The sequence below is a fragment of the Nipponia nippon genome, unplaced genomic scaffold (genome assembly GCF_047370975.1).
Source record: "Nipponia nippon isolate SJK-2023a ecotype South Korea unplaced genomic scaffold, ASM4737097v1 scaffold_3, whole genome shotgun sequence".
Lineage (NCBI taxonomy): Eukaryota > Metazoa > Chordata > Aves > Pelecaniformes > Threskiornithidae > Nipponia > Nipponia nippon.
In genome coordinates this window covers 45,900,295-45,920,155 of record NW_028262347.1, presented here as the reverse complement: position 1 = coordinate 45,920,155, position 19,861 = coordinate 45,900,295, and the positions used below count along the sequence as shown (strand labels likewise).

The 19,861-nt window shown below is 37.3% G+C and overlaps 1 protein-coding gene across 10 annotated transcripts in view; it reads right to left on the bottom strand.

Moving 5' to 3' along the window:
* Positions 1–19,861, bottom strand: part of TMTC2 (transmembrane O-mannosyltransferase targeting cadherins 2) — a 259,383-nt gene that overhangs the window by 136,069 nt on the left and 103,453 nt on the right. The gene's annotated exons all lie outside the window — the stretch shown is intronic.

Genomic DNA, 19,861 nt, shown 5'->3' with positions numbered 1-19,861 from the left:
GAATAGAGAGGGAAAACACAATTGCCAACTATCTTCTTGGTAACATTTTTAAGCAGACTGGCAAATACAAAAGATCAAGTGACTCCCTGTCAAACAAAAGATTAAGTTTCACTCCTTGATAGTGATTAATAAATACTGGAAAACCTAAAGAACATTTTGAATAGCTACTGTAAATATTTAAAACTTTGGCCACAAACTGGAGAATCTTTCAGCTAATTGATGAGCATTTCTCTTCATACTTTATTAAAATGAAATTTTTTTGTACATGCATACCATCCAGACTCTCCTAAAAAGTGTACAGAGAGTATTGATTTAGAATTCCCATCGCAAAAGCAAGGGAAAGCGAAATGTCAAGAGAAAATAACATGACACAGGTCACAGTGGACACGTCTATGGAGAGGATTAGTTTAGTAGCAATCCTTTTCCAGCATTCTCTTAAAACAAAAATAAGATTGAAAACACACCTTTGACAAATCCTACTATATTATTTGTTTCTGAATATTTTGAATGAGGAAGGGTTTTCATATCAGCTGATACTGTACTACGTAAGAACAGCTCCCATTAAGTGATGAGGATGGAAAACAAATTTTGTTTCAAATTCATATGTTCATACAGAATACCTTCTGACTTCTGCCTTATAGCACCTGGGGAGTAGGAATACATATCAATATTACATAAAAGTTAAAAGCTTGTGTATTTCTGCAGAAGTGAGAAAGAAAGGACAATAAAAAAAATATTTTAAGCCATCTACGCACAATTAGCTTGCAAGCATTAGCACTAATGAAGCCTGCCTTCCAGTGAATGCACACCCCAAGACCAGACTCTTCGTGCCTGATACGGTGCAGTTTTTCAGAACTCAGAACATGTTGCTGCTGCTTGGATTTTCAGTGTCTAACAAGGTGCTCCTGAGTTATTTTTTTCTCAGGGCAACTTGATATCTCTTCTCTATTCTGAGTCCAATTTTAATGACGCTTGTAAGAGCTTCACCTTTAGGAACATTGTTCCTCTGTCAAATTCCCTTCTCCTTGACTGATGGACACTAAAGTAAATGAGTAGAAAGGTGGACAGAAATACCAAGCATGGCAATGTAAGCTGTGTGTCCTTTAAAATAAACCTACACTAAAACACCACTACTAATTTCTGATACAACACTGTCCAAAGATTGTTAACTTGCTAAAATTCTTCTGTGAGCTAAAACTTGCTAATTTTATACCTGTAATTTAAGAATAGCAAACCTGCTTTTTTCTCACTTTCCAAAGAATCATACTTTATGCTCTGTGCTAAATTCTGACCTAGACCATTTTTATTGCTGGGTAATAAATTCTAGAAATAAGTCTGGAAGTAGCATCTGCTTGTTGAAGTCACTTTAGGAGGATACTGGGAGGAAAGTATCAACAACATTATTTTGTTGAAGAAGTGGGGAGAAGTTAACACTGAGATGGCTAAAAGCACTGAGGTTCAAGTATTATCAGGAAGAGTTCCGAAATTGAACTCCCTCTGCAGTACAAAATAGAACTTGAAGAATTAGAAAAGGAATATACACAGAAGGAAGAACAGCTGCACTAATCACCTGTAACTGGCAGACATGGGTTTTAATACATTTCTATTTCTCTGATTCATAACAAATGATCTACTTCCCAGTACTTGGCATCAGGTCTTTGTTTCTGATTTGGGTGAAGCAAGCTCCAAAATGTGTTGTCCCCTTGCCCCTCCGCACAAGGGACAATGCTGCTGACCCAGCCTATTCCCTTGGTTCCTGCAACCCCTTATGCCATGGTTGTGACAGATACCCTGGTACCCCCTACAGCGCTGGGCTGACGAGATTGTGCTTCCCTAGTTCATGCCTGGAATGTGCTACTAGCAGTCATCTGTGCAGTTACAGATTAAACGCTAAAACTGTCAGCTTAAGACTTATCTTTTCCCACTGGCTTTTTCCTAAGCCATCTCAGTGACGCGGATCTCAACAAGCTTTACTCTTGCTTAATAACTGAGAAGCACCCTGGGGTCTGAAGACTCCATTATAATTATACTGACTGATCAACTTTCATTAGCGATGTTACCTTCAGACTGACAAGGTTGGTTTTAAGTGGCATCATACGTAAAGTCGTTCATAAAACAGAAGGCAGGGGAATTCAGTTTTCTGTAAAAATCTACCATAACATTCACTAATTTGGAGGAATGATATTTTCCCTTTTAGGTTTGATGGGTGGAGGAACTGAGGAACCCCTGGTGCTTCATACACGTATTTTCGTGATGATTTACTTGACAGGGGAGAGACATGACAGCATAACCTTCTGAGAGGTTCTATTTTCCAGAGATACACAATAAAATGTTACAATATGCTAAAAGCTCTCCAGCTTATCCCATGAACTCAAAATATCTGCTGTCACTCAGACGTCTAGGCTTTCTAATCAGTTGCTGTTTAACATTTATCTAAACAATAGCTGACAATAAAAAGTAAGATTGGTCAAATGCATTTTAAAATACTGCTTCAGAATAAAAATTTCTATGAGCCCTAGAGAGAGACATGCACACCACTCAGTCTCACTGGCAAAGTATCTCTTCAGCATGGTTGACAGGTGCACGGACAATTAGCAGGTCTTTCAGGTTCAGCAATTTTTTGCTACTTCATTTTTTTGCCGGAATATTAAAGATTATACATTTAGATAAGACTTTTCAATTTTCACCTTTAGGATATCATTGGTCACATTAAAACAACAATTAACAGTGGTGTCCTTGGGACACTACAGAGCTCACATGAGAGTAATTGGTTTTGGTTTTACTAGAAGAAAGCCTTCTAAGGCAAATTTACTGTCTTGGTATGTATAAATGAATTGTGTCTAGATTTGGTGTGTATGATATTGTTCTTCTAAACCAAAGGGCTATTTCAGAGAAACTAGTTGAAGAAAAGTCTTGTTCAGGTCTTGGCCCAATCTGTTATATGGTTATGGCAGAGTCTGGACTGACCTGTCTTGCCAATGAGCTTATACAGCCAACTTGTGTTTTCTCCTCTCTCTTCTCAAGATTTACATTTTTATAGGATGTGATTCTTCTGACAAAGCATGAAGGTAAAGACAAGATCTAAAGATATCGGGCAATTCACTATGAATTAATAACACATTCCACTTCCATAATTTATCTACCTTTTTCCTCCTGATTATAAACTTTTCCAATCTGGCTCTGTTCATACCATATAATAGGCTTCCATCTTTAACTTGAAGGAATATTCCCACAATCCGGTATATGAGAGGCTCATTCTTTGCTAGAGGACATGAAAAAAGTCCCTTCGAGCATTACACTTTTATGATTCAATTATTTATAAATTAACAGTCAACTCTCAGTCATCATTATGCTGACTTTGTATATTTTCTTTTCTGGCTTCCCTTATAAAAAAAAAAAATCACAGGACCTAGTCCCTGACTTTCTGCTGCTCTTGTCTGGTTTCTAACTTTTCTTACCCATAATTATCTCATGTGGAGAAAATTCTTAAAAAATTTTGGCTTTTAAATATTAAAATCTTATATAGCAAGCAATAACTTCATTCTTGCATTATGGTAGAATGTCATAGCCCACAGAATCTATTTTAATGATGGTTTCTCTCCTACCACAGCACAGAGACATTCAGGTTGAATTCACTGATCCTTATCACCTTTAGGAAGATATGGTAGGACACTTCCACAATTAGCATCTTCAGATTATTCCTCTCCTAACGTCTGGTTTGTATTTTGTAACACCACCACCCAAAATTTCTTTACACAGTTGGCCTTTTTTCAAACAAATCCACTGCATTTACTAGCATTTTTTCAAACAAATTTTCATATCCACATTTCTAACCCATTTTTGGTAGTAGTTCCTAAATGGTTACATGTACCCTCATAAATTACAGGACTCTAAACCCTCTCTAATTCAATCACAATGGCACTCTTCTGAAATAAGAGTTAATAGCATAAGTTAGCAATACCTTGAAATGGTAAGTGGAAGCTAGGAACAGCAAAGCTGTATCCCAACTTTAGGTATGGTAATTATTTCTTTCACCTGAGTGAACATCTGTGATCATTAGTTTTAGTTTAGCATTTCTTACAAGCAATTTCACTCTCATCTCTTAAAGCCACTTTGAAATTTCACATCATTAAGTTTAGGTCCCCCCTTCCAGTTCCAAACATATACGCGAGTACAACAGAGCGCCTATTAAAGAAACACTTGGCAACATAAAAATCACAGCAGATGGGCAAGGTGCAAAGAGGCATGGGGGTTGAGTTTAGTAGGCCAAAACCAAAGAAGCACGCTTTTCAGATCCTCTGTTGTAATAAAAGGACAACATACATAAAATAGATATTTCTCAGTCATCTGGAAATGTTTCAAATGACCTCAAAAGATTACCTCTGTTAGCATGAGAGCTGTCATTTGTGTTATCTCCTTTCACTTGTGGTATACTTGAGTCCTTTAATTTCAAAATGCTCTATAAATTTCCTCAGTGCATTTTAAGGGACTCTTATAAAATATTTAAAGACATAGAATAGTACACAGTACATAGAATATAAGCCTCTAACATCCCAGTTATTTGTGACCAAGTCAGTTATGCCTCTGGCTTGTCTGTCAGCTACCCAGGTTTTCATCCATGTGGTAACAGTCTTAACAAAACCAATACAAATTCTTTTTAAAGCAAAATTGAGATGAATAAGAAATATACTAGAAGTGCAGGATTCAAAATTCCGACAACAAATTTTTGAAACTACTGGAAAGAATTTGTGTATTTTTTAATTGAATCTTTTACATTTAAAAATTCAGAAATCCTAGGTAAGATGAACCACCATCCCTTCAGAAGTTTACTATTATTACAGTGTATGATCTACCTACTAAATGAATGCATATGAAAATACGAATGCACAGACACTCCTTGTATACTATGACTTCTACTGAGTGGGAAACTAAAACATTAAAGCCTGAGCTGTAATTTAAACTACGAGCTCAAGACTCAACGACATTATGAATTCATATATTTTTCTTATTACATTCCACTCTCTTCATCATCTTGCTTTACTTTAAAATCATTCTTAACAAAAAAAAATAGTATTAAATTAATGTATGTTCTTCCTTGTTTCCCAGCTGCTCAAACTGGGCTGTTATTCTTAGAAAATTATTTTATTGACAAAGTCTGCATCCTGGTTTTGTGAGGGTTTTTTTTGGTTTTGGTTTTTTGTTTTTTTCGGCCCCTCCTCATTGTCTCCAATGAAGTTCTTCCCTTTCTCTGTTGCCAACAGTCTCTCTCGCTTCACTCTCTTTGGCAACCATTAAATCATTCTGGTTTTCACTGCCGTTGGGTTTCTTCTGAAAGACTTATATGTCCATATATTCTTTTATTTCCCTTTTGCAAAAATAATGTTGTTTGTTACTAAAAGTGTTTGTTAACTTCATGAGAAAATGCTACTTGAGCACAAAATCATGTCTCATGATCCTGCTATTTCCGATCACTTATCCACAACTTTCTCTTATATTTAAGCAGCCCCATGACAATCTTGTATTCTTTTCTGCAACATATCAAATCTGGATGTTCCTGACAGACAGTTCAAATAGGCTAAAGCAGATTAACTGTGATTCACAAATAGGAATTTTGACTTTGCATCAAGCATTTCAATGTGATCTTCATCCAAATAATTTTTTGTGCATGCTTTGAAAAATATCACAGCTTTTTAGAGATTGGGATAAACCTTAAAAAACAAATCTAAACTCCCAGATTAAGGCATGTGTACAATAATCCCACAGTTCAATATCAGAGAAGTCTTCTAATAGAACAATAATCCTTTAAAGTCCATTGCTGCTGTTAACTTCAGATGGAAAGTTCTTAGCATCCAGTGGGGTCCCAAACAGTATGCTTAATGCGGAAATTGATTAACCAAACTTGGGCAGCAGCCATAGCTTCATTAACATTTCCTATCTGAAGTAGTTGTGGGTAAACATTTAGGATTTATTTACCAGTATTAGCCACCACTGAAATTTTTTACTATCCAAAGGACACAATAGTTTACAACAAATGAAATATTTTCTCTCTGCATGATAGGGAAAAGTTACCTAAACCACAGTCGTCTTTCCCTTTTCTGCTATTTCTCCAATAACTTGAAAAATACCAAGAGAACTTTGTTGCAGGTGGACTTTGAAAACCATGCATTATGCTGTCAGAAAACAAAAAGCCTTTTTACCAATGCTTTGACAGTTTAGACCTTGTTTAACCAGCATCCCATTTTTGGGGGAGTATCTCTAGATACTTCCTCTTCAGGTCCAGTCAGTTGTGGCCTACACACCAAGAAAACACGGCCAAACAGTGACCAAAGCAAAATTCGTGAAGCAAATCTTGGCTAAGAACTTGCGGGATCTTGCAAACACGTTTGTTCTTTCGAAAAAAAGTTTAGCATTAGCCACATCAGAACTACTTTTCAAACTATCTTGACAGCCAGGAAGAATGTCACTGTTTCCCACATACACCTGTCATGGCTCAAGCATAAGGGCAGCTTCTATTAGACCATCAAATACCTCAAGGAAAAAAAAAAACAAACAAACAAACAAAACAAAACCAAAAACAAACAGGAAGAACAACTTTTGAACATGAAGCTCTGCTTCAGGGTTCAGTAAGATCTTCACAGGACACCGCACCCAGAAAAAGACTACAGTCCCATGTTAAAAACATGTGGGTTTCACTCTTAAGGACGGCACATAGAATAATGATATAAAATTCAAGTACAGAACTGCTGAAGTTGTAAATGTTCAGTCAACATTATCACAATTAATTAAGCTTTTGCAAGGAGTCTATATTTCTGCAAGCAGCCTATGTAATTCACAATTGGCTGTACCAGACAGTTAACGGCAGAATACATCAGATTACCAAAAAACTATGTAGAGCAAACATGATGTACTTGAATTTGCACAGCCACCAACATTACCAACATGAAAAAAAATAATGGAAAACAATTTACTTATTTGCATTAGTCCACAGAAAATTGCATTTCCTGGAAGGATTCAACAAAAACCTAAACTATGTTATGATACAAGATGCAAATACACGTTATTTTAAAAAGCAGTTCTAGGATATTTAGTGAGAAAATTTCTGAGCTGTTTTGCTGCACCTCTTCATGTTAACAGGCTTGGAAGAAGACTGTTGATGCTGAGAAGCATGGCTTTGGGACACACAAAAAGATTAAGTCCGCAGTGAGCTTTTGGACATATATGGTGCTTTGTGGGTTGTTTTGATTTTGTTTTGGTTTTTTTAATACCTTTTTTAAAAACCAATCTGAATATTTCCAATGGTTTGTGTATCACAGTAATGAAACGTTTAATCAAAATACTGCAACAAAGCTCAGAGGATGAAATAGCAAAGCAGACCATCTAACAGACAGACAGACTTAAAAAGGTCCCCCTGAGGGTTTGAAGCTGTCTGCTACACTACAAGTAAAACAAATAACTGTATTAAAACATGAATTTATTACCCCAGTGAGGCAGTATGTTGGTTGCTAACCATCAAGTGCCACAGAATACAAGGTCACATATCAAATAAGATTTTATAAAATTTCACTTTTCAGTACTCTGCCAAAACTTGTAGGAAAACATACAAACACTGCCTACCACAAGGACAGAGGACAGGTGCTGCATCCTCTGCCTGATAAGAACAGCTCTGCTGTTTAATATAGGAATGATTAGCCTGTATAGATTCCTAAATTTTGGCTTGCATATCATACACTCAGCTTGTCAATCAATTCTTCATTTTTTGTCATCAGGACTCATTTCTTCCTTTCCTCCTTACACTTTAGGCAGTTAGTCCAAAGAGTTGGACTTAAGCAGGCACTGAAATTCTTTCATTCTAATGGGGGGGGGGGGGCTTTGATTAGCATTGGTATAGACCTGAAGCTACAAACACTGAGCATTAAGGACTACGTCAGAGAGCACTGTCTTCATTAATAAACCTACTAAATCACTGCTGCTTCAGAATAAGGCTATCATTTCAGACTGAATTTATTTCTGGTAGGAAACCAGGCTATAACTGAGAGATCTATGCCATGTAGCCATTACATGAATATATCACTTCCTTACTGGATGTAGATTTGCAGTCACAAATATGAACAAGGCAGATATTAGTGAAGAAGCTACACTGACACCTGTATCTTCATTATTTCACCTGATGATTGCAGTGGTTATTATCAGATTATCAGAGCACAGAGGAGCCATCTGGGTACTGCAGAGCCTTGGAGACCAACCTGAGAGCACAAGGACACATCAACCTTTTTGCTACTGTGCAATCACAGATTGCTGACAACACACCATATCATGAGCAGGGCAGTGCTAAGGTAGAAATGGTTATTTGCAAAGATCTAGAGCTAATATAGTACCATATATATCATTGACTACCATGAAGTGAAAACAGTTTTCTAGACTGAAAATTGATGGATTTAAAAGAGGCATGTTTTTTAAAGCTGTGTTTAGAAACTATGCATCTTCAAAATACATCAACACAGAGCTACCAAAACAATAATTAAAATATGAACATAGACAAATTGTACTTTTTTTTTTTTTTTAAATTTGGGTTACATGTAATACCTACTGTGTAAGTGCAAGTAAAGTGGGACTGTTCAGAGATCAGGTAATCTGCCACAATTGCAGCTCACAGTTTTGTCTTTGTTTGACCCTAATATCAAGTAAGAAGCACAATTTTCATCATGTAAGGAATTTTTCTTCCCCCTTTTCAAACTTCAGGATTACAGATGAAATCCTGAGAAGATTTACTCTATAGATTTGCAAAACCAAAGCAAATGAAAACTTTCCAAAGTTAATGTTTATCTCTTGATTATTAACACTTCCTTCTGATTTTGGAAGGCCTGAGATGATGACAGTGCTAAGTTATTTTGACTACAGGGTGTCCTGATAAAGAGAGGGCTCATAAATACTCAGGTCAAATCATCAGCAGTGTATGTGTATCTACCTTGCCAGCTTCAAACTTTGTGCACTAATACCAGTCTAATATCAGGCAGCCAAGGAACCCATCTACTTACCTTGCCTTTAGACCCATTTTTGCAGTCTGTACCAAGGTCTCTTAAGTTAACTAGCTTGGATACCTTCATGTTATACCATTATCACTAACTGCGTAAGTATGGTACAGATCTAACTTGAGATAAGAGTTTCTTACCACTAAGATCTTTTATAGAAGTTGATTGAAATAATCGATTTCCTCTTCCAAGGAAAGATGTCACTACCAGAACAAAGATGCATGGACAGAAGGTGGGGTGGAGGGTTTTTTTTGTTTTAAGGGTTTTTTTTATTATTTTGATTTGGATGATTTTGAGGTTTTGTTTGTTTGTTTGTTTCTGTTGGGGTGGGTTTTTTTTTTTAGCTTGTCGGGAGAGGGGGTTGGGTTCCCCCCCCCCCCCACCCCCCGCATAAGACATATGTATGTATACAAATCAGTAAGAGATCAGAGAAGGTGCAAAGGAAGCAAGGTAAAAATATCCATTATGCAGGTAACTTCTCCCTGAATAAGATGCAAGAGGGAGCTCTGCAATGCTAGCTGAAAGGGATTTAGAACTGGGATAAAGACACACAGTTTGATACCTTTTGTTCTGGAAGAAATTATACTTGGGATTTTCTTTGTAAATAAACAGGATTGCATAATCATGGAACCAGGTATTTTTTAATCCATATTCTCAACCAGAATTACCCACAAAAAATCAAGTTCTTGGTTAACAGCTCAGGTCGGAAGAGGTAAAAATATATAATGGTTCAAACAAAAACCAAAAGCAACAGCAAAAAAAAAAAAAAATCACTCTACAGAATTGCTAATGCTGAGTTTCCACAGATTTCAAATTACAAGAAGCCAAAAATGCTATATATCAAGTAATCCAAAGAAGCAAGAACTAAAGTTCAAAAAATTGGCATTGCTTCTACTTTAAAACTCATGAGAGCTATTTTGTGGCGGGGTTTTGCCACTTCTAATAATGTCTTTTAAGGAGAAAAGTCTCCAAGTAAGAGATAGAACTACAATAAACATATATTTTAAAAATAAACTGTAATCTCACAATCCCTACTAAATAAACACTGCTGTTGATGCAAGCTTCACTGTGCTCTACAGCAATACAAGCTGCCCAGGATACTTTTAAAACATGCAGACTAAAACATGCAAAAAATTTATCCATAACCCCCAAAGTCCTGTTTTCTGGGAGAGAAAGAATTTACAGAGACTCGATACAATTCTGCCCTCTCTTTTCCCCTGCTCCCTCATTGCCTTTATTAACTCAATATGCTCCTACACTCACTTTAAAGTCTTCGTTGCTATGGGAATTTATTTCCATATTTTATTGTCAAGGAGAAAAACAAGATTTGGGTGATTAAATGTCACAGAAGCTCTGACTTTTGCACAACCCAATCAAACCTACAGCCTTAGAAGTAATCTGTGTATGTGTCTGAAAGTCTTATGATTCTGATCATAAAAAGGTACATATGTTCTACCTGGCATTTAAGAGCCAGGTACACAAATTCTCTCTCCCTTCCCCCACAAGCTTCTGTATAATTTTAACATAATTTCCTCATGTGCATTTTCAATTAGTTTCCTAGAAACTTAAGAACAAAAAATATTTTTTTTTCCCCTCCTCCCAATGTGGACTATCTGTAGCACCAAGGGATTCTTCTCTTCTCTAAAAGACATTCAAGGTTAGTGAGGCTACAAATTTACCTCCTAACAACTGACCCACAAAGTCAGCTACAGGATTGCAAGCCTGGGTTCTTTCCCTCTCCATACCTAATCTACATTGCAGCTGGAAAAAGAAATACAGGCATATGTACAAAATATCATTCAGTTCCTCCAGTAAATATGCCAGAAAATGTTTGCTGCCTTCTATCACAACTGGCTGTTTCCACTGTAAATCTCGTACACTTGTATTTTCCCCCTTTTTCATATTGTAACTGTCTACATAGGTTAATGTTTAGAATCACTCAGCTTGGAAAAAGCGTGCACGTAATCATTAAACCATTATGACTTAAATAAAAAGGAGCATAAGCCAGGAAATTCAAAATTAAACCTAATACCAAGAGAAAAGTCTCCCTCGTGGCTCACGGGTTTGTGTATGCTCATGCTCCTTCAAAACACGTTCTCCCAGGTCTGGAATCAGAGCTTATACTCGTGTACCAGGAATGGCTCTCTCTTGGGTAGGACTCTAGGAAGACAACTGTCTTTGAGAATATCTATCAGTTCTATCGAATAGACTCAGGCAATGCTTTCCAAGCACTACAGTTGTGAAACTTAAGTGATGACAGTTAAGATGCTCAAAAAATCAGGAGCCTGATCTTCACATACTCCCAGCAGTGTTATCTTTCCCGAAGGTGCTGTAGCGTGCTGCTGGGAGTCAGAACTCAGAGCATCCAGAAGCTGCACCTGTTCCCTAATCTATTGGATTCTGACTGGGGACATACTTACAGGTTTTTCTCTTCTGAAACTATTAGTGCATGCCCTGACTGCTGGGAGCAGACAGTCTAGCTTGCTATTCAGCTGTGATCGACCAAGTGCAATGGGTTCATTCAGTAAAGCCCACCAGGAGCTACAAGCCTTCAGCACTTCATCAAATCAGGACATTTAGGTGCCTAAACATGACATTAGGAGGTTAATGTAAAGTACTCATGATTGAAGATTTGTATGCAAGGCGCAGGTATAAACTTTCTGTCTGGCATTTAACAAACACAAGGGATACATACTTGATGAATACAATCATGAACACATGCATTTTAACCAACACACCAAAACAGGTTTAAGCAGAAAGGCATAATTCCTGAAGAAAATCTACATGAAAGGAATTACACCAGGAGACATTTAACTTGCTAAGACACCACTTAGCTTTAGCATCACATGTTTTTCTTCCCATTTTGTGGCCAGTACCCAGACAACTGACTCATGGGAGAAGCAGAGGTAGAGGGAAAAGAGGCATGGCTTTCTAGCTTGTGAACAAACGGAAAACTGAAGATGGGCCAAAGCTGCATATATTGCTTATCCCACTAAGTTCACAGGACCCGAGTGCCCTCATCTCAGCATAAAATACTTAATACATTGACAACTCCTACTGAAAAGCATGACATTTAACTGTTCTTTAATACTGATATTTTAAACAGGAAAATTGCCAGCTGCTAGAAAAACACAGTTTTACAAAGCTTCTTCAATTTGGGAGTTAAAGTAATCACTAAGATGAAGAAAAACCAACATCTGCAAATATTCCTAATGTTCTGAAACACAGTTGTTACACCCTGTGGTAAGTTTGGTGCTTTCACTTGACTCATTAAATATTTTGAAAACATTAAAAGCTAGGAGAGTAACATTGTCAGCTTGATATTATTTGCACAGGTTTTGTGAACTGCTAAGTAGCAAGCCCACCAATACCCTGTAATTAAACAATACCATGAAAAATTAACACTCCTCTTGATGTTAGTAATTGGCATGTAACATCAGAATGAAAAATAAGTGCTAACGCCAACTGTGCAAAGCCCCTGGAAGCTTTTTCACCCTGTGCCTCAAAAGAGATCCCTTTTAAGCCAGGGGGAAGAACAGAAGAACACAGCATACTTTGCATGCTACCATGCAGTATAAATCTTATGCAAGACTGAAGACAGTGACAACCTTTCTCTAGCAAACTAACCTCTCTGTTAAACTGAAGGTTCTTCATGTCTTCACAGTCTCTGTAAATATAGAAAGGCTTCTTTTTTTTTTTTATTTACTTCCTCATTTATTAAAGAAGCCTTTGCCCTTTCCATCTTTCCAGAGAGGAATTCTCAAATATAGTCTCCAAAATATTATTGTAGACTTCAAGTGGGTAGATAAAAGTAATGACGATTTTAGTAGCAATTCCAATAAAGACATTACAGATTTAATATTAAAATATAATTCATTTTAAGCCGGTGACTTTGGCAAGATATCATATGATTCCTCATTTTAAAAAAGAAATACATCTGCTAAATTTGCCTTAGGATGCTGCACTTATGTCATATATGATCTGTTTCAGCGGTTTAAATCACTCCATGAAAATATTTTCTGGAGAAAACAGCTATTTATACATATTGATGTCCAATTCAGTACCACTCCACTGACATCACAGGGACCTGCAGGAAATCAGTATCTCTGAGAAGAAAGACAGTGGAGGCCAATCTTGCTTTTCTTATGTCAGGATCAAAAGGAAAAGCAGCAAGGAGCTGTGGGAACTACAGGAAACAGCAGTATTAGCTACTTGAAATTGTCAAGAAAGAATTAAATTGCAAAAAGCTTCTTTTGTCCCAGAAATATCTGCCAGGGGGAGGGGAAGCGATGGTCAAGACCGTACAGGCCTCATGCTGCTGCCGTCCAGCAGAGTGAAGAGAAAAGCACCAGGCTGGCTCATCTGCAAATATTAGCCATGTATATGCAGACACATTCGTCTCAGCATTTCCACAGTTTTGTACAGGCTTAAAGCTGCCAGAAAAATTAACCCCCAGCTGACCACTGCAAAATGAGAGATCACAGCTAGGGAACAAACTGGGCCACAGCTGGCAATGGAGCTCCCAATCTTTTCCTCAGCTCTTGAAATGCAAAAGGTTACACAGCACACAAATGCAACATTTAACAGCTTAGTGCACTTGAATATGCAGCTCTTGTTAGACAAAATGAACCTGCAAGAGGGCAGGTCATGTTTTGAAGCTGTAAGTTATTTATTATTTTTAACTGGGACAAAAGTAGTCTCAAGGAAAAGTATGTTTACTAAATATCTGACTCCAAGGATGAAGTCTGTCCTGTGAGGGAGTGGCTGCTGCCTTAACAGTCTAAACACTGCATTTCAAAGACAGGGGACTAAGGCTGGACCATACTCATGCAAGTGTTTGAGAGAAATAACTTGGAAAATAACAGCTTACCGATCAGATCTGACAAAATATCCAGGCCTGTGGGTAAGTTCCAGCATAATAAAATTCCTTAGATTGTAGAAAATAAGCAGAAAATAAACCATCAAACTAGATTTTAAATAGTGATAAAACACTGCTGCAAAATGGCTAGAAAGAGAAGATGGAGAAGAGGTAAAAACCCACCAGGACTGACTACTGCATTGCAAAGGATTTAGAGCTCCTCAGAAGAGAACGATAAAACTGCAAATTTAAATCAAGAGCAGCATTTTATTTTGAAATTGCTTTCCAAAGCACGATAGTTCTAAAAGTAGCAACTTCAAAGAGCAAAGAATGCAGAAAGTGGCTTATTTCAAGTTTAGACTGTTCTCAAAAATCAGTACCTTTGTCTAATACCCAGCAAGTTGTATTTTGAGCAGGAATCATACATGTCACCCACAACTAAGGCTGTTCCAAGCCCATAAAAGACAGTACTGCTTTACAAAACTTGGTTTGGTGGTTGACCATGTCATCCATGGAGGCCCCAGGTTTACATCATTACCTTAAATAAAATACAGGCCTCCAATAAAATTGCTTTTTACAAAACCAGTTCTGTTATAATAGCACAGAAGGTTAGATAATGCATCCTGCAATCCAATTTGTGGTTCACATTAAGCTATAGATACCAATAACTAATTCCACATGTGAGACAGACCTCCCAGGGCAGGGATTTTAATCAAATATCTGATGGGAAAAGAGAGGTTTCCTTATTTTAGTACAACAAACCCCCTGTACTAACAATATGTTGATCTGGTAAAATGTTACCATGCTGTAGCAGTGGAACATTAGGGGAACATATATCTGGTTTAGTTATTTCCGTAAGGCAGTTTGTACACATAAACCACAGAGCAATAAATGTTTTATCATTACCATTATATTAAAAATGAGCTTTAAATGCATTTGCCCCATCTTTTTGACTGCTAATGTTGTCCAGCTCCATTCCCACTTAAAAAAAAAAAAAAAAAAGAGCAGCACAGTAGTGTTTATATTAGCTTTGTACTACTAATTGGACAGAAGACTGTACTGCAATGTTGATTAATGGTTCTGCTCTCAAGCTGGAGACTGCAAATACAAAAGAATTAGGCCTCTGAATTTGCATATTTTCTGTAATTACGGACTTGATCACAGCTCTCTCCTGTATTCAGGTTCCCCCCTCCCACCCTTACACTTTGGGTGGTTTAGCGTGTGCAAGCCTAGCTGCTGACAGGTACAATCATCTGATACCTATGATACATGACAACTCAATCAATCTGCATACCTGCTATGCAACTTACACTGGAAATGACTCAAGGTCTAAAATGCTGAAAAATCAAACAAAAGCCTAATTTTCTTCCATAAGGAATGTTTTGCCCCAGTAGATCACCACTTTTTTTTTTTTTCAATTGCTCTCATTTTCAGACAACTCATTTATGACCGCAATAAATACACTTCCATCAAAATCTGCTGACTTAAAGACAGCGAATACATTCTTGTCAGCATGCATTTCGAAAGCGAGTCAGACAGAATAAAATAGAGCTAACCAAACGAAACGGGGTCCAGACTGACAACTTTGCCAGCCAGAGTGAGAGCATCACAGGCAGACGGGAATACAAGACTTGGCAAAAGGAAAAAAATCAGCAGCCAAGTTCTACTGAATAACCAATACGCAGAGGATGGGAAAAAGAGCTGGATAGTTTAATAACTAGCTACTATATACGTTTTTAAAGGGCATTAAGAATAGCCTCTAAATAAGGGGTAATATTCATCTGCTCTGCTGGTGGTCTGCTCCACAGCTGCCTTGTTCAGAAGCCCTGCCAGTCTACTCAAATCGCACTGGGATGCTGTCATGTACTTGATGTGACAAACCAGGACTCACATGATATGTGTGAGCCCAGTCAACAGCTACTGGTCTTGCGTAGTAGCCACCATTTCATATTTACTGGACACTCAACCTAAAGATAAGAACAAAATGGAAAAAAACAGGCTTGTCACCCCAGTACCTTCTCCTACCATCTACTGGAGCATTTTTAAAGCTGCTTTTACCAGCTTATCCTTCACTGGCCATCCTGAAGAAGGTGAGTGGTTTTCCTATTCTGTGAACATAACTAATCATGTCTCAGTTTTCCCAGTGGTGTATTCTGAAAAGGCTTATAGAAGCTGAAAGCCATAGCCTGGCAGCAAGCCAGCCCAGGTCCTTAACCACCCACTCCCCCAAATCCTTGGCTCTCCACTCCTTGTTTCTGCCCCCACATCTCAGCTTTCTTCTCAGTATTTGCCAGTATAGCTGTCTGTAGGGCAGTGATGAGGACCGGATATAACTGAATTGATTCAGGTTTAAAATAACTCCCAGAAAGATATCTGGGATATTTGCGGATTTTTTTAAGCGGTATGTTTTACCTGCATTTCCTCTATGTTCCAGTTTGCAGCACACCCTAGGAAACAGTTGTGTCAGCTCAGCTGGACAAGGTTTAGCTTAAGGTTAGGTAGACTGAAAAGGGTAGCTCCTTTCTACCGTTCTATTACAAAGCTACAGCGGCATGCTGTTTATTCTGCATGGAATTTCATATCATTACTGCTTACTTATTTAGTACAGATTTAAGCTAACCACCTCTTAAAGTTATTTTCCTTTCTCCCTTGGCTCCATTCTACACTTATCCCCTCTAATGCACTACCAAAGACCGTAAGTTTCTCCTGGACTGCCCTTTTTGATGTCTTCCCCCGCCCCCCCACCCCTTTCTCCTCCAGTTGCCCTCCCCCAGTGTTTACATTAGGAAAACACAAAGCACAAATTCCAGAACGGGTAAATGGACACAATTCTTTCTAATTGTCCAGGCATTCTAATAGAGTCCTCAGAAGAGATGGTTTTTTTTTTTTTTTTCCCCATGGGTTTGGTGGGAGGGTTTTTTGTTTAGGTTTAAACCCTTCTCCACTTTTTTAAATGCTCAAGCCAGTTGGATAACACAGGATGACTCATCTGTAGATGGCTACTTGGGTCTTATGCAATTTGCAATGCAGGAATGTCTTTTCAAGCAAGAAAAAGTGTAGGTAACAACATTAAAGAAAAAAAAAACAACAAAACACACCTTAATCCAAAAATTGATTTTGTTAGCTTAAGGGGATTTTACAGTTTGTTCTAGGAAGAAAGAATTTGTCAGTTGTTACTAGGGACACATTTTATTTAAGGCCAAAGCAGCAGCAAGAAAAAGGCAACACCCAAATGATCCCAAAGTGATGCAGAGTTCAAAGCTTTCTTCATTTTTGTTTGAGTCTGTGCTTTAATTCTGCATAAAGCAAAAATTATTCTGTTGGCTACATAATTTGGGTTTTTACTTTGATTATTTTAAATACAAAACTTAAAAAAACCTAAACCAAACAAAAACACACACTTGTCTTTATCATTGTATGTATAAACACACAGAACCAAACTGAACCCAAAGCTTTTAGTAAGAAAACTTAGCTCTGTTCTTACTAATGATTTCAGAAGAGTCAGGATATCACTTTAAAATGCCAGTCTTACAGCATAATCATCTTGAAATTATTTGAAAATAAATCTAAAAAGTAATTTCAAATCAACAGGACAGCATCTAACTTGCCTTCATGGTCAGGACTTGTCAAACATTGGTCAGACATGCTACAATCACAACCCAAATTTCTTAACTCCAAATGCATTGGCCATTCTCAAATTATCCATCCATATCAACTAAACAGCATCCTCTGAAAACAATTTCCACTCTTTGAATGAAGCAGGCCAGAGGCAGTCTCACTAACCTGAACATTCTCTAAACAGTATTTTATGTGAAAGGGTAAAACTTGAAGATCAAAGGAAATATAAACACAGTGAGAAAGTGTTTTGGATAATACTGACCAAAAAGAAGGCAATGCACTAGAATAATTACTTTCAGTATCTTTTTTATGTAAATCATAATGTTTTTATTGCCCTAAAATGTTTTCATCATACAGTGTGAAGCTCTCCAGAAGACTGAAGCATTTGCTTTAATTTGCTTTTAAGGTGCTACCTTTGTTCCTCTTTGAGACACCTGTCTTTATTTTTATTATTTATTTATTGTTTATATTATTATGATGATGATGATTTATTTTAATTTACAGTGATTATCCTTACAAAAGGCTTATATTTCACTCCTTTACTTCCCACGGAGTGCTCAGGAACAGGAAACTGCGATGCTAAAGGTAGAGTCCTTGCAAAGTTGAGTACAAAAAAGTATACAGGCCAGTACACAAAGAGAAACACTTCTGCTAACAGGCTACGTTAATGAAGATATTCCTGGCGTTCCAAGCCCTGCAGGATGATATGTTCTTACAAAAATTTATGTAATTTGGGCACTATTTTTGTAAAACAAAGTACAAAAGAAGGCTTCCTGAAGGTAGTTTTTAACTGAAGCTCCCAGCTGAGCTCCTCATCACTTTAAATGACTGAACAAAGGCTTCCCTAGCATTGAGGTAAAACTTGGTTAGCAGCATACAGCTTGAACAGATGTGCAAGGAAACAGTAGCCTAGTAATTCAGTAAATTGTGAAATGCTTTTCTGGTATATTAAGCAAAATATTTCTGGTTTTGTTCACTGCAGTCCCACCCCATAAAATTCCCTCCAGCTAGAATCCAATCTTCTTAAAGGTTTGTAATCTCCGAAGCACAGGATTATTATTTCTATCATACGGAAAAAAAACTGAGGCACTGACACTAGTTTGCTGTCCAAGACAACAAGTCTTATGCGGAGTGAAAAAAAAAACGCACAAGCCTAGTGTCCAAATGTAGAGCTCCACACCTAGGAAGAGAGCCCTTGTGTTCACAGACTTAGAATGTGGAAGCTTGGATTTCACCTGTGTCACTTAGGTCTCTTCTAGACCAATTTTACCCTGGCCCTGAAGCAGAAAAAAGTGGGGGGGAAAGGAAGAAAAAGATTTTCCCCACCAGAAATGTCTGCAAAGGTTTTGGTTTTGAGCAATGACTGACTGTGATAAAAACTTCCTATCTCCATTACTATATCTTGTTCATTGCAGGCTGCAATAAGGAGAGGCTGTGAAGAACACTAATTTAGATTTGGTGTGAAGTCATGCACAAGGTGTTCAGGATTTTGTATGTGCCATATGAATCTTTCTACCATTGTTTAATTCTATAGGATAGGCTAACACTTGAGTTATGAGTTAAACTCCTTGAAGCACTTTTTAAAAGAAAACTTAATTAGTTTACTGTTGTTTTCCGCTCAGAGTTAGGTGCACAATGTAACATACAGTATTTGGCCACTGGCATTCAACAGGTCTTATATACTCAAATATACATGAGTTAAAAAAAAAAAAAAGAAAGAAATTATTAATTTCTTTTCAGTTTTGTCAGAAAAGGGCATAATAACTAAATCAACATATCACAGCAGTTTATGAAGGAACTACCAGAGACTGCTTGTTTTTTTTTTTTTGATATGACTATTTTCCTTGCACACTACAACTATGTATTCTATACTTTACAAGCAGAAATCATCACTTCTTTATAAAAATCTAAAATTTATTTTCAATTCATTTAAGAAATCAAAATTTTAAAATCATGTTTGAGAGAAATTGCAAAGCCTTATTTTGGTTTGTTGCTTTTCCTGGTTCTCTCTCACTGAAAAACGTGACAACACACGTCCCTATGAACCATCTTGCTTTTGTTAAGTCAGTATTTTTCTGAAAGAAAGCCATTTTACTGAAAATAAAATTACATATACTCAGCTTACTCATTTGTAGAGCAACTGATGTAAATGAGTCTTGATTTCAGTTGGGCTTTCTGAGTACCACTAAAATACACGTGATTTGGGGAGAGCGAAGTTAGGCAGTTTTGGTGGGCTTGTTTGCTTATTTTACTTGTTTGCTCTTGGACAAGAAGTTAAAAAAGAGACATATTTGTTTTGTTAAGGTAGTAATACCTTTGAGTCATAGCTCCTACTAGGGGGATAAAAAACACATGC